Source organism: Fukomys damarensis, unplaced genomic scaffold (assembly GCF_012274545.1).
Source record: "Fukomys damarensis isolate Sample0158 unplaced genomic scaffold, DMR_v1.0_HiC HiC_scaffold_14, whole genome shotgun sequence".
Lineage (NCBI taxonomy): Eukaryota > Metazoa > Chordata > Mammalia > Rodentia > Bathyergidae > Fukomys > Fukomys damarensis.
In genome coordinates this window covers 32,646,709-32,673,479 of record NW_022900926.1, presented here as the reverse complement: position 1 = coordinate 32,673,479, position 26,771 = coordinate 32,646,709, and the positions used below count along the sequence as shown (strand labels likewise).

Genomic DNA, 26,771 nt, shown 5'->3' with positions numbered 1-26,771 from the left:
GAGTTCGATCCCTGGCACCAAAAAAAAAAAAGAGAGAGAGAAGTAAAACAGAAGCTGAGAGGAATCCTGGCCATAGTCAGGGAAAAGAACTCAAGGATAGAGCGGCCACGGCCTTAGAAAGTTGTCCCCGTCCTACAGAGGACTTGTGTTTGGGAGCTAGGACCTCTGTGGCTGAGTCTGAAACCATTGCTCTACTTCCATTGACCTGCTTTGGGGCCACAGGGCCATCTCTCCTCCATCAGGGAAAATTTTCCTGGCTTTGGGAAAGTTCCTGGACACGGTTGTTTTCAGAGCCATTGAAAGTTCAAGTCTTTTGAACTTTCTAAATTTTTCAAGGGAAAGGGAAAAATCAAAGATGATTAGTTATCAGTGACTTTGTAACCCCACCTCTTGTAAATCTTTTGTTTTTTCATTCACTTTTTTATGATTAAGTCTATTATAGATGAGCCATGGTATTTCCCTGGGAAAATTCTGGCATTTTTTTTTTCACATCCAGTCTTCTTTTTGCTGCTTAAAATTGCCCTGGTATCTCATCCATGTTCTGTTATCGTAATTCTAAAATTATGTTTAAACAAAGCTATTTGTGTTTTTGTATTTCTACTACAGGTGAAGACTGATGTCAGAAGTCATAGATGAAGACATTGAAAAGGTGAGCTTCTACTGTATAAGTGAGCCATCTGCATTTTTTTTACTGCTTGAATATGAAAAATTTTTAAACATCGATATTTAGGTTTATTGGGCATTTATTGTATAAATACACCTGCAGGCCAAATTTTTCATTTTCAAGTTTTTTGAAAACAGGAAACTGTTTTGGAAGATGGAATAACAAATATTGTTACCAAGAATGGAAAGTAAAAGAAAAACGCATATAACACACACAAAGCATAAACCCAAGAGTCCACCGTAGCACCACCATTTGGGAGCCATTGGGTCCTGTTGGCCTACTAAGAATTAAATACTTTAGTCTTTCCTTCAGGTGACATTTAAATGCTCTTCATTGGTCAGGAAAGTTTTGCTTGTCCTTTTTAACTCATTTTTCTTCTAATCTCATTCTGCTTCTGTGGTGGCAGTGCTTAAAAAACCAGAATGAACAATAAAAGGCGAAGGAAGGAAGGGAACATGCCCTTCTGTGAGGTCTGGACACTCATTTTTCTGTTACTTCCCTAAACACTTGAATGTGTCATACTCCGACCACATTGTTAGCTCTTTGTCAAGGCCCCAAGTGGTGAAGTAAGGATGCTTAGCTGTATTATTAAATGCGTAATGAAGTAGCCAGAATACATGAGGGAAGTCGGGCTGGTACCCACTTCTTACTGGGAAAAAAAAGTTTTATATTTCAATTTTGTACCAGAACTATTTTTACAACTAGGCAGTAAAATAAAAACAAACTGAAAACGCTGTGTGTAATCATGTGTTAGTCTTGTTGCCTTAACTTTCAAAATAATGATACTTCATCTGAATCATAAATATTTGATACACTGAGTTATTCTTGAACCACTCAAACTTATTACAAAGACAAATGGTATTTCATTAGAGTAAAGGTTGCTTTGCTTGTGTCAGAGTTCATCAGTGTTTTGTTAACTGGCAAAACAATGGTTTTCCTCCTCTAGCTCTTCATTACTGACAGGAAAGTCCCTTAAGTTCTTTTTGATTAATTTATGTCTAGAATGCTGAGTAGCTTAAAATCAGGACTCTGTTGTCCAGCGTTGACTTATTGTTAGCTGACTTAGCCGTGGTGGTCGGGGCCCATGCTGCTTATCTTAGACCATAAAATTTTTTTAGTTTTAATTTCTTTTAAAAGCAAAGGGAAACAACCGAATCTGATAATTAATATATTGTGTGCAACCTAGCCTGGATTACATTTGTTCTGATATCAGTGCAGTTGTAAAGTATAATTTCAAATATGTTTTATGGTGAAGGGGGTCCATGAAGTGCCAGTGCCCATCGTGGTTGTCATGTGGCCCCACAGTTACCCCGGGGTATGCAGGAGAGTCATTTAACGCATTTGTTTTCTTAAAAATGAGTAGCTAGTTTCTTTTTTCTTTTTAGAAGTGATTCTGTTCTCTATAAATGAGTCCCATAGATAGGAACACTCCTCAGAGAGATACACGGTTCTACCTACAAAGAAAGAAGAATGACATATACTTATATTAGACCCCTATGGTTATTCGTTCTATTTTCTACCTTTTGTTTTGTTTTTTAAACACACATGCACTGAACTATTTATTGAAAAAGGCTTTCCCTCTAGATACCTATTGATATTCTGTTCACTTTAAAATATGATACAGAAAATAAGGGAAAGGGAAGCCAAGCAGGACTCAGGGATTTTGTCCCATGAGTTGCCTGGGGGTCCCAATCCTAGAGGAATCAGGTAACTGTGCCTCCTCCTCCTCCTGCAGGGTGCAGGCTCCTCCTTCCACAGCTGCTCATCTGCATGACTGAGTGTAAACATTTGCAGTGACTGTGACTCATTTAGTTTTGTTTGTTTTCAAACCCATGATCTAGTTTTGGAGAAAATATTTTTGTTAGTCTTCAACCTCAAGCAGAGAATCTGTTGAATGTTGCTTGTTAATTTAAAGCAAGCATGTTGCCAGTCTGAAGCACTTCCCTTTCGAATATAAACTCCCTGAGGACCAAAATCTTTGACTGTTTTGTTTGCTGTTACAGACTTTAGGAAAAGACAGACCTATAAATAAGAGAAGCTCCAATGTTTGCTGGAGAAATGAACTAATTTCCTCCTTTACAAAACTCAGGTTACAATGCCCTGATACTGCCTGCACGTGTAAGAAAACCACTTAATATTGTGCTTCCAGGTGGCAGATGTCTTGGCATGTATGCAGAAATGTGTATCAGACCTCAGCAGAAAGCTGTCACCTAGCAGCCCCTTTACCCACAAGCTGCAGATACGAGCTGTCCTGACTACTTAGGAAGTCAGCTTATGTGCTGATATCACAAAGCCAGTGGGTGACACTACCAAATTAAGTGAAGAATGTAAAAAAAAAAAAAAAATGCTAGTGGTAAGTGACCCTATCTCTGGCTACTGAAGATCTAAAACTAGAGTTATACTGGAGGAAAAAAAAGAAAGAAATCAACTGACCTTAATTACTATAACTAGGTTAAGTAGTCCTAACTTACAGAAACCTTTTTCCCCTGTACTGGAGATTGAACCCAGTGCTTTGGCATTGATCCACATCCACAGCCCTTTTTAATTTTTTATTTTGAGAGAGGGTTTTGCTAAGTGGTCCAGCCTAGGCTTGAATTTGTAATCCTCCTGCCTCAGCCTCATAATGTACTAGGATTACCGGTGTGCACCACCATGCCTGGCTCAGAAACTTTTGAGCCATCAGAGCTGTGAAGGCCTATTTTACATCGAGTATTGGTTTGTTCACCTCAGAGGAACTAGAAATGCATTCTTTCTCTGTTAATATGGTGTGTGTGTGTGTGTGTGTGTGCGCGCGCTCAGCTTTGAGACTACACATTTTTCAGGTACTACAAAAAGCACAGAGATAGGTAATTTTTAAAGAATAAATCCTCCCTATATTTTATTCCATGTACCTTTCTGTCCATGATTCCACTACCGCGGTTCTTTGATGAAAAGGGTTCAGGACAGAGTGAGTGGTGCAAGACGGCTGGAGTGGCAGAAAGGTGCACATTAGCTTTTGTGGCGATGCCAGGCACTGTGTTGTTATGAGCATCTGGATCTTTACTCTTCTTGCTAGAATTTTCTGACTTCCTTACAATGTTGAGTCGAGTACTAGAACAGTGGAGAGCTTGCTAGTAAAGATGCCAAAGATTAGAAATGACAGATTTCCTGCCCTGGATGTTGCCATTAAGAGCCCAGCGTGCTCTGTGACCTGGGCTGTGACCCTCCTGGGGCCCACTCTTCTCCAGAGAGTAAGCATCACTCCAGTGTTTCCCCTATCCCTCGCTGAGCCGTTCTTACTATTCTTCAGCATCAGCAGAATCACACACTGAGCCCACCCCAAGCCAATAGATGTTTTCCTGGTAGCCTGAAAGCCTAGAGTCTCAAAGCTGAAAGCTTTTTGGCATTGGCATATCGTGGCTTTTTACCCCTACACTTAGGTGCGGCATGGTAAAGAACAGCTCAGGAAGGAATCTACACTGTACCACTCTTCGTGGGCACCTCAGGTGACCTTGCTTCTGTGCCCCAGGGCCCTGCAGCTGCCTTGCTCAGAGCTGATAGATTTGTTGGAAGGCAGCTAAGAAAAGAATGATCAGTGGTTACAGCATTAATGATTTACGTTGTGAATAAGTAGCTTGCTGTATTGAGCTAGATGCTGCTAATCATGCAACCATCCGGTAGAATTCCTGGCAGCGTGCTAGAGCACAGGGACTTAAGTGCGGTGTGTAATCTTTAAAAAGTCATTGAAGTGCTTTCTTTCAGTTGCTTCCATTGCAGAATCCTGATTATCTCTTGACCTGGCGACATCATGAAAATGTTTTTTGAAAATATATAAAGATTGAAAGTATTACACACACTCAATATAGTAGTTACAAAAAATGCAGTACAGAATTACATAATACAGATTTGACTGCTCCGAGGCATTGGCATCTCTTCTCTATGAAAAAAGTATCTCCAGGAATATCTTGAATATCTTACACTGAGTTGAAGATGAGACACTTTGCGGGGAGGTTCCTCACTATGGAACCTTCAGTTGTAGCTGGTGAAGGGTGCAAAGAGTTCCAGCTATTCTTTGAAAAAATGCCTATCATTATTTTAAGAGTTTAGCATTGGATCAGCTATAGCCGTTTTCTTGCTCATTTCTTCTTTCTGGAATGGGAATGTCTGTCCTATGCCTGTCCCACTACTGTGTTTTAGAAAGACTGTTCATTCTGTGTTTCCTAAAGAAAATACTTGTGGGGGCTGGAAGGTGTGGTTCAGTAATTAGAATGCTTGCCTGGCATGTAAAGCCTGGGGTTTGATCTCCAGCGCTGCAAAAACCAAAAACAAAAGAAGTTCTTGTTTTCTCATGAGGGGATGTCCTTCAGAATGAGGAACTAGCTCCTGTCCCCGTCTTTGGCATTGAGAGTTAGGAATTTCAGTAACAGATCTCTGTGGGAGACAAGGAGGGGGAAGAGGGCTTCATGGTTCAGTAACTCTGGAATTTAGTCAAAGTCCATTCCTTTTTCTGCAGGGTCTTTTCCACACTGTCCCGAACTGCATGTCTTCAACAAAAAAGTGTCATAGACCAGGTTTCCCCAGATTTTTAAGCACAGAATACCTCTGTCCAAACCCCAACCCCCAGCACTGCCTTCTAGCTTATTAATCTATCCCTATGTTGTTCTGTGGAAAATTGTTAAATCAGATTTCAGATCAAGCATGGGAAAAACAAGGGGCACAGTCACAGAATTGGGCCACAGGAAGAAATGTAGATGAATTGAATTGGAGTGGCGACCTATTCCTGTTGGAGAGGCCAGGAGAAAAGACATTGGGAGGACAAAGCTCTACAGTACAGCTCCATGAACTGGGCCAGGCTGACCAGTGCTGGAGCCAACCCTCTTGGGTGCTGTCTACAAAGCCCTCACCTCACGCTCTCCCCTCTGACTGACCTCGATGTTCCATGTGGAAAATATGCGAGGCATCTTGAAGCACTTAGCTAAAACCACAGGTTCCAGGACCGGTGAAGGATGCCATTCCATCATCACAAATTCTAATGTGGAGAATGTTTCCCTTTGCTCTTAAATTTCCTCCGGCCTAATAATCTTTGATAGATCCTGATGGATTCCGTATGCAACACATATGTAGAAGTTGCATAAAACCAATTAGCATAAGTTGTTATTGATAAGGTGATACAAGTGACCTTTTCGGGGCTCATCATGAATTCCTTCTTTGTGTGAAGCACACAGCTGAGTATTATGAGGGTTACCAAGGCAAGGAAGCCTCTTTCCTTGGGGACCTCATAATGAGAGTCTGAGAAGGGAACACAGGTCAGCAGATAACCTTTCTGTGAAGCCAGCGGGTGATCAAACAATTAGAAATTAATGAGAAACTTAGAGTACAACAGAAATGAATATCAAAGATGTTAGGTAATCAGTACACATATAAATTGTGTACTTATAAATGTGCTGTGTCTTTTATTTTTTGTTGTAGGATACAGGGATATCAGTTCAATAATTTTTTTTATTTTTCAAACAATCAATATTCTTATTTCACTTCTCTGCTTGCTCTTTCTGAGAGAGCTGTCTTAGAGCTCTCATTATAAGAGTGAGTTGTCAGTTTTTTCTTTTAGTTCCATCTTTTCCCCCTTGACGTGTTTCAAAACTGTATTTTGGGTACAGGTTAAAATGTTGTTCATTTGTTATACCGCCAGATGCAAGACCACTGTATTTTTAAAACTTGGTAGAATATCATACCTCCATAAAATATGGCATCGTGGAGGGTTATTGAAAGTTTTGTGTTTTCTGCATCTGTAACGCGTGATGAATTTGGATAGACTTCTCCTGGGCCTGATGGGTGACCATGCAAATCGTTGCAGGAGGTCCATCACCTAAATGGCAAAAGAACCAGATACATTCAGTGGTGCCAGACCTTCTCTCAGCAGCTATAGATAATTAATTGTGTGCCTAGAAGTTACATTTGAAAAACTTGAAAGGCACTGGACTAGTCCCCCAAGCTTAAGTCAGTAAAACAAAATGACCCATCCTGGGCCAGGGAAGCAGAGCCTGTGCTTGTGTTGAACGAACTAAAGCCACTGTCACCTCCTCCTGTCTCACTGCAGATTACATCCGGCCCCACTGCAGCTGAGCTTTACAGGGTATATGTGCTTTTAGAAATCAGGCTTCGTTGCCTTACCCCATCTTGCCTTTTTCTATCATAAGGAAAGCTTGTTTCACTCGTAAGGGAAGAGACAGATGGTGAGGTAAGCTGACGGATTTGGGACAAACGATACGAAGGGTAGGGGTAAGGAGTGGGAAGAGGCAAGGAGCAAAGTGTCCAACTTGGCTTGGAAGGGATGGGACCGCACAAAAACATCTTCATTCCCACAGCAGGACACAGAGTTAGTTGTAAGAATAAGTAGTCCTGGAGGTGACTGGAAAGTCCCCACAAAAACACCCAGCAAAGGGTTAGAAATGAGACAAGGAAGAGGCAGCACCAGAGGAAGAAAACTTGCCAACTATTTGACTAAGAGGCCCATCGCTGTACCCGTCCACCTCTGAGAACATGTGACATTGCGAAAATCCATTTTTTTAATGACTGTACTTTAGACATCAAAGGACTACATAAAGTGTCCAAAATTGTAAGAAACCCATCCCCACATTTTTAAGACAAAGAATATAAAAAGAAAATAAGAAATACAGGATTGATTGCTACTCTATGTCTTTTGAGCATAAAACATGGTTGTTTTAATACCCTGCTTAATACTAAAAAGTTGTCATCACCGATGTAATCTTCAGTGTAATCTTTTTACTTTGTTTTTATTTTTTGTTTTCTGGTGCCAGGGATCAGAAACCCAGTGCTCCACACTTGCTAGGCAAGCACTCTCTCACGCTGAGTAACGAACCCAGCAACCGATGTAATTCAGTGTAATCTTTTTACTTTGTTTTTATTTTTTGTTTTCTGGTGCCAGGGATCAGAAACCCAGTGCTCCACACTTGCTAGGCAAGCACTCTCTCACGCTGAGTAACGAACCCAGCACCTTTACTAGTGTTTCTTGAAGGAGTTTGTTGCATAAATATCTAAATTCAACTCCAAGTTCAGCATCCTCTCAGCTGCCAGGAGAGATGTTTGCAGCCCAGCCAGGCTGTGACACTGTGTACACTCCTGTTAGGACTAGATCCTTTTTCTCTCTGGTTTCTGCCATTAGGAACCCTCTGGTCATTCCGTCACCAGCCTGGGCCATCCCACGTGCACCATGAAGTATGTCAGGTATCTGGTCCGAAATTCGCAAGGACGTGTTGTTCTTTCTTGCTCTATAAGAGGGTACAATCTATTATTTTTCTTTTTTAATCTTTACATCAACAGTTCCAAAAAGTGGTTTTGGCCAGCCCGGTGGCGCACCTGTACTTCCAGCACTCGGCTAGGCTGACGCAAGAGGATCACAAGTTCAAGTCTTACCTGGGCAACTTAGTGAATCAATGGGAGCTTTCTCAAAACACTTTTAATTTTTAAAAGGGCTGGGGATGTAGCTCTGTATGAAAGCCCTGGATTCAATCCCCAGTAGCACAAAGAGAGGGAGAGGGAGAGAGAGATTTGGGTACCACTAGAATGCCTTTGATTCGGGGGGTCGGTGTGAGAGGAACATAGTGGGGTCTGGGGTCAACTAGACCTGGACATGAATCACTGCTTACCTCCTTACAGGAGGCCTCGGGCAGATTATTACCACCCTCATCCCAAAAGCCTGATAATAAACCAACCTGCAGTTCGTGACGGGAATTAGCATGCACACCTCGCCTGTTTTCTTGCCTGCTCCTTGGCAGGCTCCAAGAGCAGCTATACAGCAGAAGGGGGTCATGATGTTATCTAGACCTCATCTTCCTTTCAAACTCATTTCAGATCCTTTCACCCTTTCAAACCACTCCCACCTGATTTATCTTTCTCTTCTTCTAAGTGGTGGTATCAGTTAGCCTGGAACATTCCCTTCAGCAGTTTTAATTATGTGTCGCTTCTTGCTTCCTGCTCTTACAAACCCTTCAGGCAGTGCCCCCGTGGTTGCTCCTCCCCAGTGCTGCCCGTTTCTGCCCTCAGGGACACAAGCAATTCAAAGGCAGAGGCAAGGTCTGATGCGTGGCATGGAACCTGGTGCCTTGTTTATAACCATTTCTGGCACATAACATTTATTTTAAAATTCTAGATTTTTCCCAAGATATTACAATCTATAAATGTTTAATACACCTATATAGGTGTCAAAGGTGCAGATACATAAAGCTCCAGTAGGAATTCTACCAACAATTATGAAAGGTGTATTTACTTACATTATTCTACATTCGGGGCCTCTTTAAAATTAAAAATATAGCCAGGCATGGTGGAGCTCGCCTGTAATCCCAGCACTTGGGAGGCTGAGGCAGGAAGATCGCTGTGAGTTCGAGACCAGCCTGGGCTACATAGTGAGTTCCAGGTCAGTTTCAACTACATAGTGAGACCCTGTCTCAAAAAAACCAAAAACAAACAAAAAATAAATAAATAAAATATAAAGTGTTCAGTATTAAAAATTAAGAAATCTCACATGCATTCATAAGATATCAGTAATCTGGAGAGTTTGAAGACCTACATGACACAGGATAAGCCCTAATTTTTTGTTCAATACAATAATTCTGTGAAAAATATTGCAAAATAAAATTTAAAACTCCAAGAAGCTTCACTAGCCAGTATTTCTGGTGAAACTGACTTTTAAAACTCTAAACAATCTTAAAACATAGCTGTACATGCAAACATGTTTTTTCTTGGAATATCTCTGAATTAGGAAATACTCTGTGTTTTCGTTATTATCATTTTCCAAGCTTAGTATTTGTTCTCAGGTGGATTTTTATCTTTGCCTCTTCCGTACAGACAACACACAAACACCTCTGTGTCTTTGCTTGGGAGATTCCAGCGGGGAGGATGATGCTGGAAAAATACACTTGAGGAGGGTGTCAGAGACACATCTAGACCTAAAAATGTGGTGGTACTTTTAAACTGAAATGGTTGTTTTGTTCACTGTGGGCTTCTTTATTTATACAGCTCATGTTCAGAGCCAATTTTTAAAACTCCACACTATATTTTGTTTTTATAATTCTAACCAAAGTTTTGAGGTTCTACTCTTAAGTGACATCGGTATTGGCAAAAGAGAAATAATTTGAGATGAATCACAGACAACTTTTACCTCTGTAGGATGCACTATCCTGAAGTCTCATTGCCCTGCATTTGCAGAAAGTCTATTTCTAAATAAAATACATGCTACCAGTTTTAACAATATTTGGCCTATGTAGAAAGAGTAAACCTTTAAGAAACAAAGACATCCCCTTGATCTGCCAGGCCTCACATTGCTAATTGGACATATGGCACAAGGTCCCCGAGAGGAGCTCTTCCTGGAGACTGGCTATCTTTCTCCTTGGGGTCAAGGAGGAGAGTGAACAACTGGAAACCAAATCACTCAGCTATGGAGAGCAGTCCTGTGAATTTGTTGCTTAGGACCCTCAGCCTTGCTCATCCTGCCTGTGTGGTTAACATTAAAAATTAAAACATTGTAGGGCAGGGGATTTAGCTCAGTGGTTCTGCCGCCTGCCTTGCAAGCATAAGGTCCCAAGTTTGATCCCCAGTACCAAAAAATAAAAAATAAAAAAAATAAAACATTTTAAAGGCTGTTTAAATAGTCAGCACCAAAATTCTGCATGAAAAGACAGAACTAGTAAGTAGTCAGTCCGTATAACCGTGTGTGCACACTGCCTATGTTAGGATCAGCCAGTCTTCAATTTAAAGAAGGGTTGTTTTCGGAAAGTTCATGTGGGAAACATCTGGGAATGTATTCTTTCCTCATGATATATAAAGCAATGGTGGAATGAGACGGCCTCAGGCAAACAGTGCCTACTTAACATACATTGTAACTAAGCTGCAAGTAGGGCCATGAGACTGTCCAGTTCCTATTACTAATATTCTTTCCCCTTGTCCCTGTAAACAATTGACATTCCAACATTTGTAAATTTCCCAAAACTAGAGAATGTGGCAAGAACGTTTTTTATTAGGCCACGTATCTTGACAATAGAGTTTAGCGATGTGTCCATTAGCTATAAAACCATAGTAACTCAGAGATGTATGATCCAATATAAAATGATTCCGGAAAGCTTCGTCTATATATCAGAGCAGTAATAGAAGCACAGTTCAATTGTATACCTGAAAGTTTCACATATATTTATTTTTATTCCAATTTTAACTTTAAGACCCAAGCATTCTTTCTTATTTTGTGGCAACAGCTTAGGTAAAATGCTTTGAATTAACATTAAGATAGAGCTTAGAATCCTGAAAGGAAGAGGAGGAGATAATACAAATGGCAGCCTGTTATTAGATCATCCCTCTCAGGGAGGAAATGGAGAAGTAAACAAACACAGGAGTGCTCCGTGTATGGCATGGCTGTCCAGCTCTCTCCTTACGTCCTTACAGTTTCAATCTTGAGTTTCTCCTGAAAGCCCAGGCAGTAAAGGCTTGCTACTCCTAGGAAAGTGCTCCTGGGCGGGGGTAGGGAGGTGTAGAATCTCTAAGAGGTGGGGGCTAAGGATAAGTCTTTAGGTCATTGGGGGTGTGTCCATGATGGGGATAATGAGACCCTGTCTTTCCTCATTCTCTTTCTTGTTTCTGAGCCATAAGGTGAGCAATTTGGTCCCCGACATGCTTCTACCATCATGTGCTGCCTCACCACTGGCCCAAAAGCAGGAAGGCAAACTGACCATGAACTGGATTCTGAAACTGTGAGCCAAAATGGAGCATTCTTCTTGATTAGTTGGTTATGTCAGATATTAGTTCTAGTAATAGAAAGCTGACTGACACATGGTCTAAGGTGAGTGTTTGCAAGTTATGAATAATATTAGGTTGAGAGAGGATGAGGAAATCTCTGCCTTTCCCTGCTCCTAACAACTCCTAATCTTCCCCAACATTGTTACCTACTGGAATTTTAGGTAGATTCTTTTGTAAAAACTTTGATAACCTGTTGTTATATCCTACATTTGAAGACCATTGTGGGTTAAAAAGCATTTATAAGCAGGAGTAGGAATCATGCACACACACACACACACAGCATTGGAATCTGGAACACATCTTTCTGTAGATATGAACCACCATTTACCAAGAATCTTTTCAAACATCCTGCATTTAAAAATTCATTCCACCTATGCATGTTGAATTGAGTGAGCATAGAAAAGGATTGCTGGATCCTCAGTAGGGGATTTAGAAGTTTTTTTCCCTTTTTATGGATTTATACCACTTTTTATACCTAGATATGATCTCAACTATACATTTTAGAGTAAAAATTGAAATATAAATCTTTCCATATTTTATGAACAGAGCTTTCCTATCTGAGGATGTTTAACCACCTATAAAAATCGTGATAGTCATGGGATTACTTTAGAGTACAAAAAACAGATGGTCAGAGATTCATTGACATGACCTGCTGATTTTCTAGGAGATACTGACTGCATCAGTTTATTTTTATTCTTATGTGATCATTCATTCATCTTACTGCTCTAAAAGTCAGCCAAGAAAACATTTTCTTCTAATTATTTATAATATCTTCTCAGAAGTTCACTCAAACGTAGCTTTAAAAAATCACCCATGATCTTAGAGCACTGATTTTTTATTTATTTATTTATTTTTATTTTTTTGTGGTACTAGGGATCCAACTCAGGACCTTGCACTTGTGACGCAGGTGGCAGAAACACTGAGCCAAATTCCCAGCCCATTAGAGCAGTGATTTTAAACATCAAGTGCTTATATTTACACAGAATTAATTCTTTCCACATGTACATCAGATTTTGGCCTTAAAGGCAAGCTATTTAGTTTTTCTCATTCTTGTATTCAGTTGGCTATCCATATCTACATTCTATCCCCATGTATCAACTGAAGATCAAAAATATTTTTTAGAAAAATTGCATGTGTACTGAGCATACATGAATTTATTTTTCTTGTCATTCCCTAACCAATACAGAACAACAACTATTTACATAGCATTTGCATTGTATGAGATATTATAAGTGATGTAGAGATGATTTAAAGATTTTGGGAGGGTTGCATAGGTAATATGTAAATACTGTGCTATTTTATGTAAAGAACTTGAGCATTCTTGAACTTCAGGCTTCTCGGGGGTTGTCCAGTAAGTGGGCTAAATGTTGATCCTAACCCTGCATTCCTTGATTCAGGAAAATGTGGCTACAAGTGAACCATTTAAAGCCAATGACATGTATTCTGTGTCTTAGATTTATGATACATTGAAAACTTACATCCTAAAGTTTTTTTTTTTAATCAGTGTATTTCAAGAAGAAAGAACTAGAGATATGTAAGGCAGTTTCTAGCCCAATATTCAAAGCACATTCACGTTTATATCTTTTATCCCATATCTCCAGGTGTCAAACTTTTACTGATACTTTATCAAATAGAATACTTTCATCTGTAATTGTGACTCTTACTCAAATTTGGTAAAACAAAAAAGTTCTAAACTACTCGAGGGAAAATGGCCTTGAAGATTCAGTGACTCACAAACATCAAGGATTCAGTTTTTCCTCATCTTTCCCTACAAGAAGGTCGAGGAACATAAATATGGTATCAGATTCCCTTGTCTGTAGGCACCAGGAGAAAGACATCTCTCTGAGCCTTTATTCAAGAATCTTCTTCCAATCTATGGAGACTCTTACATCACAGAGACAGCAACAGTACTAAGAATGCCATGTCCTGATTAACTTAGGTTCATCACATCCACCTGTATATCTGGGGTTATGACTACATGCAGAAGGGTTGACAAGGTAGATACCTCAATAAAACAAGCTGTTGGGAAAGAAAAAGCAGAAAACTGGTGCCAGGTAAGTACTAACAGTGCCCATTAAATTGAGGCCATTGTGCTCAATTGTTACATTCTTTTTCTTTGTTTTATTAGTACCCAAAGTATTTTTATTGCTGTATTGCCAGTGGATTGTGGGCATTGTTTTTATAAATAAGTACACAGTTCTGAATGTAAGCTGTCAGCTGCTAGCTCTTATTCTGACCTGCTCTTGCCCATTCTTCTTCCATGAAGTTTCTTGAGTTATTTCTTGGCACTTCAGTGTGGAGCCATGTTTCATGGTGTTGTCTTCATCTGACCTAAGATGCTAAGGTCTCCTTGACTGGAAGGTGTCCCCAGCCTTCCAGCTGACCCTGCATCCAGAATCACTCCTGTGGAGAGCCTGGTCCAGGTCAGGCCATTAGGAGCTTTGTTCCTTGGAGCGTCTACGGCCATGCCACCCTGAACATGCCCGATCTCTTCTGTTCCTTGGAGGATGTGCTGGAGTCATGCGATATTATGTGCAGATTTAGGAATATCCTTCTCTTGAGAGCTTGCGTGGAGGTTCTAGTAGAACAGAACAGTTAATCATATAACCTTGGCCTAGGAAATAGTCCTCCTCTATTGAGGGTGGTCGTCCTCTTCAACCGAGAGTGCAGCTTTGGGAGGGATGCACCAGGAGCAGTGAGGGAGGAAGGGGACACCTGCCTAGCCAGCCAGATCTGCCTAATCAACCCTTGTGATCAATGGGGTGACATGTCACAGCCAAGATCGCCCTCGCATCCAGAAAAACCCTTCTCTTGCAGGCAATTTAAGTGAAAAATCACTATTCCCCATTCCTCTATCCTTAGTATTCAGACACAGGCTGTAGGGACAGTAGACCAGTAATGGAGCTGTTGAGGATGGCTTCCAGCTTCTGGGCAGGATGGCCAGTGGCACCAAGTTGTAAACAGGAGGGCAGACTTCTTGTGGTATTTAGTGCATCCTGAGATAAATAGAACAACATCCACAAATGTATTTATCCTTTATGATACTATGCCTATGGAAAAATGTGTGCCAGACTACAGACTTTTGAGTCTGAGCTCAGAATAATTTAGAACACAATTTTATTGCAGGTGCAAGTTATCTAAGTTGTAGAAATATATTGTGGTCCCTTGTTGCACTGTTGCTAGAGTATAAAATTCCTAGTTTTACTCTTTTTTTATATCATTAGAAGAAAAGGCTTTGGGGAAAAAGTAGAACTTCCCTTCCTGCCTTTTGAGGCCTTACTGCTTTGATTTAGACTTGATCTTAGCCAAATGGCCAAGAAGCTATACTGCTTTGATTTAGTCATCAGGGTTGAGGCTGGGCAAGGGGCTTTCTTCCTGCTGGATCATTATTCTTGTTTGTTTTTGTTTTGGGTACTGGGGATCGAACTCGGGTCCTTGTGCTTGCAAGGCAGGTGGCAGAACCACTGAGCTAAATCCCCAGCTGGATCAGTTTTCTTGATTCATTCATTGCACATGCACAGGCCACAGGGTGGCCTTAGCTGTAAAATAGGTGGTAAAAGTCTCAGCTGCTTCTGACATTTGTTCTTTTATCCCTTGAGGCTTGTCAAAGCAAAGAAGTTGATTGAGTTAGTGTGAGGAGCCCCACTGTAGGGCTCCAAGAGTAAGAGGAAAGCACGGGTAAGGCTGAAAGACATTGTAAACTATCAACCTGGCCTCAGTACACCTGTCCGTCCGTGATGGGACCTTGCCTTCACCTCCTATGCCAGATCATTATCCAGTAGGCAGTCAACATCTCCTTCCTTTATTTTCCCAATCTGATATGCTCTCATTGAACAAAAATGTCTCATAACAAAAACAAAAGCATTGCTGTAGAGATGTATGGCTCCTTCTGACTCATCACCTCACCCCCGAAGTACTCTGGACAAAAAAAGGCAAGTTATATGAATATAATCCAGTTCCTTGAACAAGCTGTATCGAAAGAGTGTCAGATGTTCCATTTTCCACGATTCGATAGATTTGCAGTTGTCTGAAGTTAGCCAATACATTCATTCAGGTTGGAATAGCGCCCAGTGTAGGACGTTTAGGAGAAGGGTAAGTTCTGCCTGCCTCTCACCAAGATGAGTTCGTCATACTATAACACAGGCTACTAGCTTCACCCACTTCCATAGTCTTGTTCTGGCTGTGTCATCCCAGATGCCCTCTGCTTCAGCCACACCGGTCCATTCAGTGTTAACCTGCATCTGCCTGTCCGTCATCTCCGGCAGGTTCCTACATTCCAGGTGACCAGTGAGCCTATGGTCTCTTGCTTACAGCAACTACACCAAGGTGTTCACTTTAGACACAGAACAGACCTAGTCCGAAATGTTTCCTGTTATCAATGAGAAAAAAAAATGAGGTCCAAAGAGAGTTGGTGATGCCACCAGTGTGCACAGCAGGTTCACATCAGAATCTGAACCAGAATCAAGATAGCTCTTCTCACCTGGGACAGTTACCATCATAAAGCTGCATTTGTACAATTACTTTCTTCACAGATGGGAGTGGGACACATGCACACACACACACCCCACATATTATTTAATGAGGAGAAATAAGAAAGGTGAGTTATTCAAAATTGATTTACTAGTCTGTTTGGAGTTTGGGGTGCCAAGCATTCAAATCATACAACATGAAAATGAGCTTTTGTATCATATATCAAAGCTAGATTTGTAACACCTTTGGTTTCTACTAAGATTTCAGGATTTTAGCATCCCCATGCTTCATCACTGGTATTTTTAAATCTTGTACTTTTGTAATCATGATTTTTAAAAAAGAATTTTCATTCTTGAGACTGTTTCTGTTAGTCTTTCAATCAAGTCTTGTGTTTTCAACAAATGGATAACAGACAGTATTATGTTGTCTTAATACTACAGTAAAGTGAAATTTGAGACAAAATGAATTTCTGTTTGTTACACGATGCAACTTTGTAATGTATCTTGAAAAATAATAGTCTGAGGCAAAAATCCAGTGACAAACTCCTACGGTCTATTAATTTCCCTTGTATAACAATCTTTTTATTATTTGAAGCAGATATACCTGGACAATACACTTTATAAATAAATAATTAGGAGTCACTAAGTTCTGCACTGAATGTGTATTAACATTTCCTAGGGGAAAAAAAAAAAAATACAACCTGTTTCCCTTCTCACAGCCTGTCCGTTGATGATACAGCACTTTCAGGGAAGCTGAATTCAGAAGTCTTGAAACAAAGGAAGCAATGAAAAGCAAAAAGGATTGTGCCTTAGACCTACAGGGCCTGGTAACCCACCAGCAATAAGTAAACTACTGTTGTCTTATTGTAGATGCTGTTGGTTCCTTAAAAATTTTTCCCAAAAGGCAGGTAAAAAAGTGCCCAAGACCTCTTGTCTCTTTGTGAGATATAAAGAGCAGAAGTATTTGAAGATGGACTAGGATGCAAGTATGCCTAAAATGCTTACAGGAATATGAAAGTGAACATCAACTTGGGAAACCTAGTTTCTCTTTTTTCAGCTGGTTGTGTTGGGTGTGAGAGCCTCCTGTGGGTTAGGGAAGGCTCCCTTTGCCACGTGTTGCTGTGCCTTGCAGCCAAGGCAAATCTGGAAGGAGAATCTGGCTGTCGTTTCTGTCTACCAAGACAGAAAACATTGGCTGCACTACCTGTGACTTCTGCCAAAAAATTATCATGGGAGCTTTCAACAATCAGAACACCTTCGAAACAAAGTTCACAGTGATTTGTTTCTTTATAACTCTGTCAAATACTCTTCGGTTCCTTATAGTCCAGTTCCAAAAAAACAAATTATGGTTTTCTGGGCAAGCCAGCAGTTCCTCTTATAAATGTCTGGATTTTGTGTGCGCATGTGATATTTTGAGCTCATCCACAATAAAGGTTAATGGATAGTTCCTCTTATAAATAAATGTCTGGATTTTGTGTGCGCATGTGATATTTTGAGCTCATCCACAATAAAGGTTAATGGTCCATTTGAGAAATCGTATTCATATCAAGTGTAGTTTCTATTCCTGGGAAGTCTACAGCAATTCTTGAGCACTAAACCATTCTTTGATCTGTTAGAACATAGTGGTTTCCATGGCATCAGCTGGCGGATGACCAAGTGAGGCTCAGCATTCCAGGCAGCTGGGTTCAGGCTTCCACCCCAAGCCTGACCTGAAATACAAGCACAAAGGACTTTAAAATCAGAATGCCTTATATGCAGTTACCGGAATAAGTTGATCATTAAGGGGAGGAATGTGGTAACTGTTTAAAAATTTTGTGTTTCATTTACTTCTCTTTTTGTAAATTTTTGGGGGGTGTTTTGTTTATTTGAATGTTGTTTCATTTCTACAAAAGTATTTTCATCTTCTGATGACACAGAACACAACTTTTCTTCCTGTCCCCTGCTTTGTACAAAGTAACATAAAAAAGGTTGTCTGGATTGACCTTAGAAGTCCATGAAACAGGAGCCAAATAATTGTGACCAATGCCTTTCCCTCACCTGGCAGCAATCTTTCCTTGAAGCATTTGTTAATTTGAGTTTATTTTTAAACGTTTTAGCTTGAGCCTTCTTCTCTAACCCAGATCTCAGCAAACTCTGACCCTCGCATTTGAGCTCACACAGTGGCACGCACAGCTACACTGTGCCTTTAGGAAAGACAGGCAGTTCTTATCTAGAGCTCGCCCTCAGGCAGAGGGGAAGAAAGCCTGCAAGACTAGTAATTGAGATAGCTGGGCAGGGCTTTCTTTGTAAAAAAATAAATAAATAAAATAAAAATAAGTAGAAGCATCCAGGTATAATGATGTATGCCTGTAATCCCAGCAACTTGGGAGGCTGAGGCAGGAGGATCACAGCCTGGGCAATTTAATAGGAACCTATTGGGGGAAGTTACTAGGGATTTGAACCCCCTTCTCACTTAGCTACATAGCCAGCCCTTTTTACATTTTTAAAATTTTGATATAGGATCTCATTAAGTTGCTAGAGGCTTGGCTTGAACTTGCAGTCTTGCCCAGGCTTGGCTTGAATCTGTGATCTCCTGCCTCAGCTTCCCCAAATGCAAGTATAAAAATATTTTTTTGAAAAGGACTGAGAATCTAACTCACTGGTAGAGTGCTTGCCTAGCATGCGTTAGTCCCTGGGTTTGATACTCAGCATTGCCAAAACAACAACAACCACAACAAACAGTAGGAGAAAAAAATGATCTTTTCTTGGATGGAGAGGGGTCAAAGAGGTTTTGGACATGGCCTTTGATTTCTATAGAGGCCGTTCTCTGATCAAATTTGATGCCTGATTCCTTGACGGCTACATCTGTTGGGACCCAGAGGTTTTGATCCAAGAGAGGAGACAGTTAACTCTTTAGCTAATATAAAATCAAAAGGCACTCACTGGGGTTACATTTTTGCCTAAATTACTTTCAATACCTTATTGATGTCAGAGTTACTTGAACTATTTATTTAGTCCTTTCAGCAACATCCTGTGACCCAGTTGACTCTTGGACTTTGAACAGGTTCTTAACAAAAGTGTTCATCGTGTTGCCAGGACTCTAACTCAGATTTTGATCCTAGCATGTATTTCTCATTTCCTTTTCAAACCATTCATGGAATAACTGAAGGATTTTTCATTTAAAGCAAACAGTGGCTTTATTAATTTTTACCTCTCTTCCTCAATGAGATGGTTATTTATTTTTCTTCTTAAGTCCCATGGATTTTGAGAGGCAAACAATACGGATTTTCACTGCACTTACATTTTCAAAGTAAATACACAATGAGGAATCAATTTTCAAAAATCAGTAATATTGGGGATTTTTTTCTAATTAAAAATTGGCTTAGGTGAATTCTTTTCATAGCCTCGTGCTTTTCTTTTACTAACTTTATAAGGAATATGATCCATTCCATCATATTTTCAAAGATGAGAAGGGAAAATGTTGGGTTTACAAGGAGAAATAACCCTAAGAGCAGGACAAAGAGCTGCAGAAATCATCCAGGAGGACAGCACTGAGGCACCCAGCAGGGCCACCACCTTCTGCTCTGTCCAGCATGTGGCACGTCATGTGCCACCTGATGCTGACCACGGATCTGTGAGTAGTGCCCCCTGGAGTTGTGCCAGCACAGCAGGTCTGAGGACTAAGGGGGAAAGAAGCACTTTTGCATTCGTTTTAAATTTTATTTTTTTAGTACATGTTTGTGGTACCTGAAGTTTACGTTTATCTTAGGGAGTATAGATACATATACATAATACCTCTTGATTCTTTTTAAATAAACTTCTTTACCCACTTCCTCTTGATTCTTTTTATTTTTTTTATTTATTTCTAAGTTTAACTGAGTTCTATTGTCCTCTTGATTCTTTTTAAATGAATCTCTCTACCCTCTAATTTCCCTCTCCCCATTTTCATTATTATTGTCATTATCTTTAATTTATGTTTATCACATGTAACGTTTACATTCATCGTGCATATTTGGTTCATGTACATGGGCCATCTTAAATCTTTTTACTTCTCCTTCCCTTCCCCCTTGATCTCCTGGACCCCTTTCTCTTTTTCAAAAGATCTGTCTCCATGATTCCTGTTACCAGTCCTTTATTTTGCTCTTTATTTGTAGTTTGCCATAATCAAATGAGAGATACAATATAGCATTTAAGCTTGTATGTCTGATTGATTTTACTTAACACCATATTTTCTGGGTGTATCCATTTTCCTGCAAATGTCTTGAATTGATTGTTACATTCAATCATCAAAACTTTTGGGTTCCCTATTTTTCCTAGAAACAGTAGAGAAACCATGGATCCCACAAGCCTGGCAGTTGTTGACCCCAGTTGTAGCCATCCATATCACTGAAGGAAATGGCATGATGTAAACAGTTCTTATATTGCCTCTGTCTCCCTCTGTCCTAAAGAGTGCTTTTTCAAAGAAGGAAGAGGCATGATGGGGAAGAAAGAGCCAGAGGCAGGATGGGTGAGGAATTGGTCACATTAGGACGCAGACAGGGACCACTGTCCGTGTGACCAGCATTGGGGAAGGACTCTGCCTGCCAGAACCTACCTCGAGCACTGAGGATGTGGTAGGCTTGGTAGACCAGGTGGCCCGCAGAGAGCCCAGAGCCCAGAGCAGCTGAAAGACGGTAGTTCTAAAATGATAATGGGTGTGTAATTCTAACTTGTGGTTCGTGCCATGAATGAGGATCACAGGGTCCTCTGAGTGAATTTTAGTTAGCTGGATATTAGGGAAGACCTGTGGGAAGACAGGCATGAAAGACAGGAGTGGATGAATGAAAACCAGAGAGGTGAGCAGTAGTAGGCCATGGGGTTGGAGGTAGAGATGGGAACCATACAGTGCATGGCCTGTGGAGTTTAGCTTTTATTCTAAATGCATTTTAAAATATATGTACAGCAAGAGAGAAATATAATACAGACTGACTTCTTTGTTTTGGTTTGGACTGGGTTTCTTTTGTAGTAGTACTTGGAATTCAACTCAGGGCATTCACACTGAGCTACATTCCTAGTCCTTTTTAAATTTTTATTCTGAGGCTGGGTCTTGCTGAGTTGCTCACACTTGTGATTCTCCTGACTCAGCCTCCCAAACTAGTTTGGCTTTTTGAAGATTCAAAGTAGCTATTGGGGTGGAGAATGCATTGCCACCAGTTAAGTGGGAAAAGAATACGAGTTAGGAACTTTGTGCTGATGTAGGCCAGGGAAAAAACCTAATGGTCCTTCGACCAGGGAGTTTTTGATTCAAAAGAGGTTATGCCCCAGAATGCAAAAAGATAGACAAATGTTATCATGGAGCCAGTATTGGGTACTGAAAAACAGAAAATGACACCCAGAATCTTCATTCCAATATATTCCCTCACCTCACTCAAGTTCTACACTTGTGCGCGGACTGCATTTGCTTGAACTTCTGAGCTCAGGAATGAGAGCCAATCCCATGCCTTGTCTAATGGGTACATTAATGTCACTGGCCACTTTGAGCATTGTGCAAAGTTGATCTCTTGCCACTGACTGCTTCTCTTTTTGTTCCTCTAAATTCTTGGGGGAGGCCAGGGGTGTGCTCCTCCTTTGACTGTGCAGATGAGTGAACACTGAGATTAAGGATGATATTGTCTTAGAAGTTGAATACTTTGAAAAGACCTAATTAGTTGCTCACTGTAACTCTAATCCTGTCTTCAATGGATGCTGTGTTTCATTGTAGTAGGAGTTAGGTAAAATAAGAAGATACAAAATATTACTTGATAATTGAAGGAATAGAAAAAGAAAAATATAGTTATATGTTGTTTCTTTGCAGGACTTTCATTTTCAAACAGGTGATTTTACAAAGATAGGAAAGTGGAAGACCTCATTTTTCAAGTTTGAGTGGGAAGAGTATTATTTATAGGTAAAAAGAGTAAATAAGTGGCCTTTTTACATGCTTTTTTTTTTTTTTGAGACAGGGGCTCACTATATAGTTCAGGATGACTTTGAACTCACTGTATATCCCAGACTCACCTCGAACTCAAGGCATCCTCCTGTCTGTCTCAGCTTCCCAAGTGCTGAGATTACAGGTGTGTGCCACCACGCCTGGTTCTTTTTCTTTTAATGTTTCTGTGAGCAGCCTCTCAGTGTGTCTGCTTCTGAGCTGCATGAACTAAATAATTCAGCATTTTCTGCTGCCTATCAACTCTCTGCTTATTTCCCCCCTTAAATTATATATTCTGGCAAGATTTCTCACTTGTTAAAGCATTTAATTATTGTGTTTGGCAGTCATGGCTCGTTGCATTATATAAACAAATGCCGACTTCAAACATTAAAACTGATTTTTTTTTTCATAGTCTGCCAGAGAGCGAGACTATTTGATGTGCAGTTTGGATATTCTATTTCTGATTACATAATTTAAGTCTGGGAATAGGAATTTGGCATTTATCCGCAGTCCTAATGCCATAGAAAATTAGCCTTTAGCATCCTCTCCAAAAGTGCAAATCATCACAGAAACAAGTTCCAAAAAAAGTTTTAAGGTGAATTCCATTGTACCAAAAGATCCTTTATCTTCAAGCATATGCATAGCTTTCTAGTGCTGCACTATTTTAAAACGTTCTGTGTGAGCTGTGAATGCCAAGGAGCATCGCTAACTCACCCTGCGTCGTCGCAGTCATGGAAAGGTCCCTGGGGGATGAAACGAAGTCCTGGTGGACACAGTTTATTTTCTTCTGCCCGTCTGTAGGCAGTGTTTCCTGTCTGATACATAAACCTGCACAAAAACACTCCTCAGGTTACTATATTCAGGACAGTATATACTCCTGTAATGGAGCCAAAGCCCTTAACTAGAGGTTTTGTGTTTTTGTTTTTGTTTTTGTTTTTGCTGGGCCTGGTGGCCGTGCCTATAATCCCAGCACTCAGAGGCTGAGACAGAAAGATCACTACAAGTTTGAGAGCAGCCTGAGGTACATAGCAAGACACTGTATTTAAAAAAAAAAAAAAAAACTAGTATTCTTTCAACTCAGTTTATAAAAGAAAGTCTAACCTTTCCTCTACATCACACAGCATATTAGACACAGGAAATTATTTAAAGGACAAAGTGATCTTGACGTTCGTCATCCTGTCTTCACTGAACACTTCCCCCACCTGTCTTCCTGGAGTCCAGTGTGTGACTCCTCCTTCACGGCGTGGACCCTGAGGCCAAACACAAGTCTGAATCATCAGAGGAATATTAAATTAGAGTTTGGTTACCGTACTTGTTCAGGTGGAAACCTACGTGACCCAGTTTAGGGGAAAAAAAAAAATGATTAACAAGAATTGAAAGAGGTTTTTACAAAAGTTTAACCATAAAGTTACGAGAAAGTTCACCTGAGCAGACGTTCTCATCTCTGGAGCCATCTCGGAAATTGCTGTTTTCCTCTAACGAGGATGACAGTGAGTGAGCTCGGGGCCCAGCTTCCCGCCCCTCTGACTTCCTCAGGCTCAGCCCACTTCCGGGAGTTAGAGTTCGTGTGAGAACTGTTCCCACCTAGGTGAAGAGGAGAGAGCAACTCTGCTGAAGGCACAGGCCTTCACTTTGATTTCAAGTTGTGTAAGGGTCAGCGCTCACCTCAGACGTTTCCTAGAAAATGTGTGCAGGTCGCGAACAGCGTGCTGCTTGAATGTGTAGCGGCGAACTCCAAACTTTTGTGCAAATTGGTGTAGTGGGCTAGGTGAGGCGGCGTTTAAGGGGCCGACCGTGTGCCAGTGGGCAGTGTGGGGAAAGCGCTTTGCGTGAACTTGACCGTTTCTCCTGCACGGCTCCGGAGTGAGGTCCATCCACCTGGTCGACCACTCTCCATTTGCACCGTTTATTAGTCCACAGCAGCCTGACTTGCAGGATCCAGAAACTTACCCTCAGTCACACGGTCATAAGCGGCAGCATAGGGACCCACACCCAAGTCTCTTAGCACAGCAGAGTGCTCAGCTTTCACGACATGTGCTGTGCGGTCTCCTGCGGGCTGGCAGGAGGGAGGTCCTGGCCCTACAACCTCCCTATTCAGTTTTTCACATTACAGTGCACACAGGGAGTCGTCAGTGTTCTAACTCTTTCTTTACATAGTTTTATTTTGGCCTCTTTAATGATAAAACATTTTTCTTAGTGAGGAAATAAGCACAGGGGATTATTTAAATGAGAAGACAAAATTAGCCTAAATAAACATAAAACCATACATTAAAACCTACATAAAAAACGGGATCAAATACCTAGAAATTATGGATGAGCCAAGTAAAAAATAATAGTAAAAGTGAGGCCACTAACATAAGATATGATACCAAAAAAACATCCCAGGTGCAGACTACATGGCATGGGTCAGGCTCACCTGTGTTCTCCACAACACTGACACCTATGCTGTGTCTACTGGGAAAGTAATCCTGAAGTCTGAAATTTGCTAACTGAACAGCCCGTTTTCCATTTAGCTTGGGCTTAAAAATGATTAGTATGCTTAATCCCTAAGTGGTTGATTGTAGTATATCTTTTATGTCATTTTATTAATAATAGTAGCGATAACCACTGAAAATTATGTTGAAGGATTTCGATGGTTACCTCCTTGCCAGTTGCAGACCTAGAACAGGGTTAGGGACCTTCACATGTGGGAGCTTCCAGCTGTGGAGAAGAGGAAGGAAGGGAGGAGACCCCAGGGACATCCAGGGAGAGAGCTGGGCCACGTAGATGTCAAAGGGAGTCCTGTAAGACGGTGTTTCAGGTTAAAGAACTCCTTTACCAGCCTGTGCAAATTCTATTTACTGGAAAACCCATTTGCTAACTGATCATGAATTAAAACATATAGTAGGAAATATTTTAATCAAGAGTAAAGAGGGAAGCTTTATAGGTGCTTTTTGATTTGTTTGTGTCTTTAATATAACTAATATCTGTGATCCTTTAAATGTCCACATGAGTATTATCTGATATGGAAAGACAAATGCCACAAAAATGTAAAGGTGCTTCCCCACTTTCTGGAATCGGGTTTTAAAACTATTCCCCAATGCCTGAATAAGCATCAGTAGTTCCATAAAGTGAACAAGAAGAAACCTAACTCCTTATGCCTTTTGTAACTCTCTAAATAGGTCCCTGTAAACTCCATACTCCTACTTAACAGATGCTTTCATATTACGTTCAGCCCGAATTACCCATCTTGACCCAGTCTAATTGATGTAAGTGGTAGGAATTAATTTTGTGCAGTCTGGGATAAAGGCTAATCCAAGTCAGTCAGCACCTTGTAATTAATCTACATACTCTTTTTAGGAGGGAGAGAGAGATGTTAGCACATTCTGTGGCTTAAGTTTCTGGGTCAATCTAATGTAGAATTCTAAAATTTTATAGGGTTCAAGTATCAGGGTAGAATTACAAATAACAAAGGTTTTGCCAAAGCAGATGCTTTTTTCCAACTGCCAAATGTGGGTGTCTTGTTGGGAATCTGTTCCTACCATGCATGAGCAGATGAATGGGTATATGAATTAAAGTTAAATATTTCCAGGTGTCTTTTAAATGTGAGTCTTATCTTATTAAGCTCTTATTGATACTGGGGTTTTTTAAGCCTGAAATTTCTGAATACCAATTAATTGTAAACTGGTCAACAGTCATAACACATCATCTTTCTTTTTTTTATAATTTTGGTTTTTTGAGACAGGGTCTCACTATGTAGTTGAGACTGACCTGGAACTCACTGTGTAGCCCAGGCTGGTCTCGAACTCACAGCGATCCTTCTGCCTCAGCCTCCCGAGTGCTGGGATTACAGGTGTGAGCCACCACGCCTGGCTCATCATCTTTCATTTTTGAGAAAATAAGAAACCTGTGGAAAAACAAAAGTATGAAATATGAATGAGTAATTTTGAACAAAATCCATATGTTCAATGCTCATTAAATTGCATATACAGAAGAAGGTGCCATACTATGGTAAGTATCCTTGCCCTACTTAGATATAGAGGAGATAAAAGGAGACCATGTTTTCCAGTAATTTAAGGGTTTGTGTAAGATGGTTCTATCCATTGCCCTCACTCCTAAATTCTTGTTCTTAATAAGGAACAAGTTTAGCAGTTTCTAAAGATATTTTACCTTTATTTTAATCTCATTATGAATATTAAGCTGCAAAGAGCTATTTGGTTATTCATCAAATGTCTTGAGTTTTGAGGCTGTGTCCAGTAATGCAGTGTTTCTAGGAGCAAATAGGTGTGAGTGTTCAGTCTAAATAGGATATAAATGTAGGCATCTCACTTTTCAACAAAGTGCTGTCTTTGAAAAATCTGTAAGATAAAGAAGCATCCTAAAACAGATGGTGCTTTCCCATGGGACTTTAAATTACAAACAATAGTATGTTTTTTAAAAATCACAACTGGGATGATTGAACTATTTTACACAGTAATTATAACAAAGTCCCCAGCACACAGTAGTTGTTCATTCGTTCATTCGAGTATTTGTTGAGAATGTGCTGTGTGCCTGGCACCAATCCAAGCTCTGGGAATTTGGTATGGAAAAAAACGAAAAAAGAAAGAAAGAAAAAATAAAATTTGCTCCCTGTAGTCATTATTGTAAGCTAGACTAGTAGGGGAGATGGCTAGAAACCAAATAAATATTCATGGCATTGTAAATGCCAGAAAGGAAAAAATTACAGGTATTGTCATGAGCTGAGATCTGACAAAGAAGCAGTAGCTGTGGAGGGAACAGAATAACTGTGGAGAAACCATGAGCCCTGGAAAAACCTAGGGAAGAGTAATGAGTCTGGAAACGGCGAAAGAAAAGACTGGTGGGGGCTGGGGATTTGGCTCAGTGGTTCCGCCACCTGCCTCCCAAGAGCAAGGGCCTGCGTTCCCCAGTACCAAAAAAAAAAAAAAAAGAAAAA

General features: G+C 40.4%; 1 protein-coding gene across 1 annotated transcript in view; it reads left to right on the top strand.

The window, feature by feature from the left end:
• The first annotated feature begins 606 nt into the window (after positions 1 to 606).
• The window catches only part of Plekhg1 (pleckstrin homology and RhoGEF domain containing G1), a 162,449-nt gene continuing 136,284 nt past the window's right edge, over positions 607 to 26,771 (top strand). Inside the window, exon 1 of the mRNA XM_010628840.3 lies at positions 607 to 649. The gene's annotated coding sequence lies outside the window, so the exon portion shown is untranslated. The remainder of the gene's footprint in view (positions 650 to 26,771) is intronic.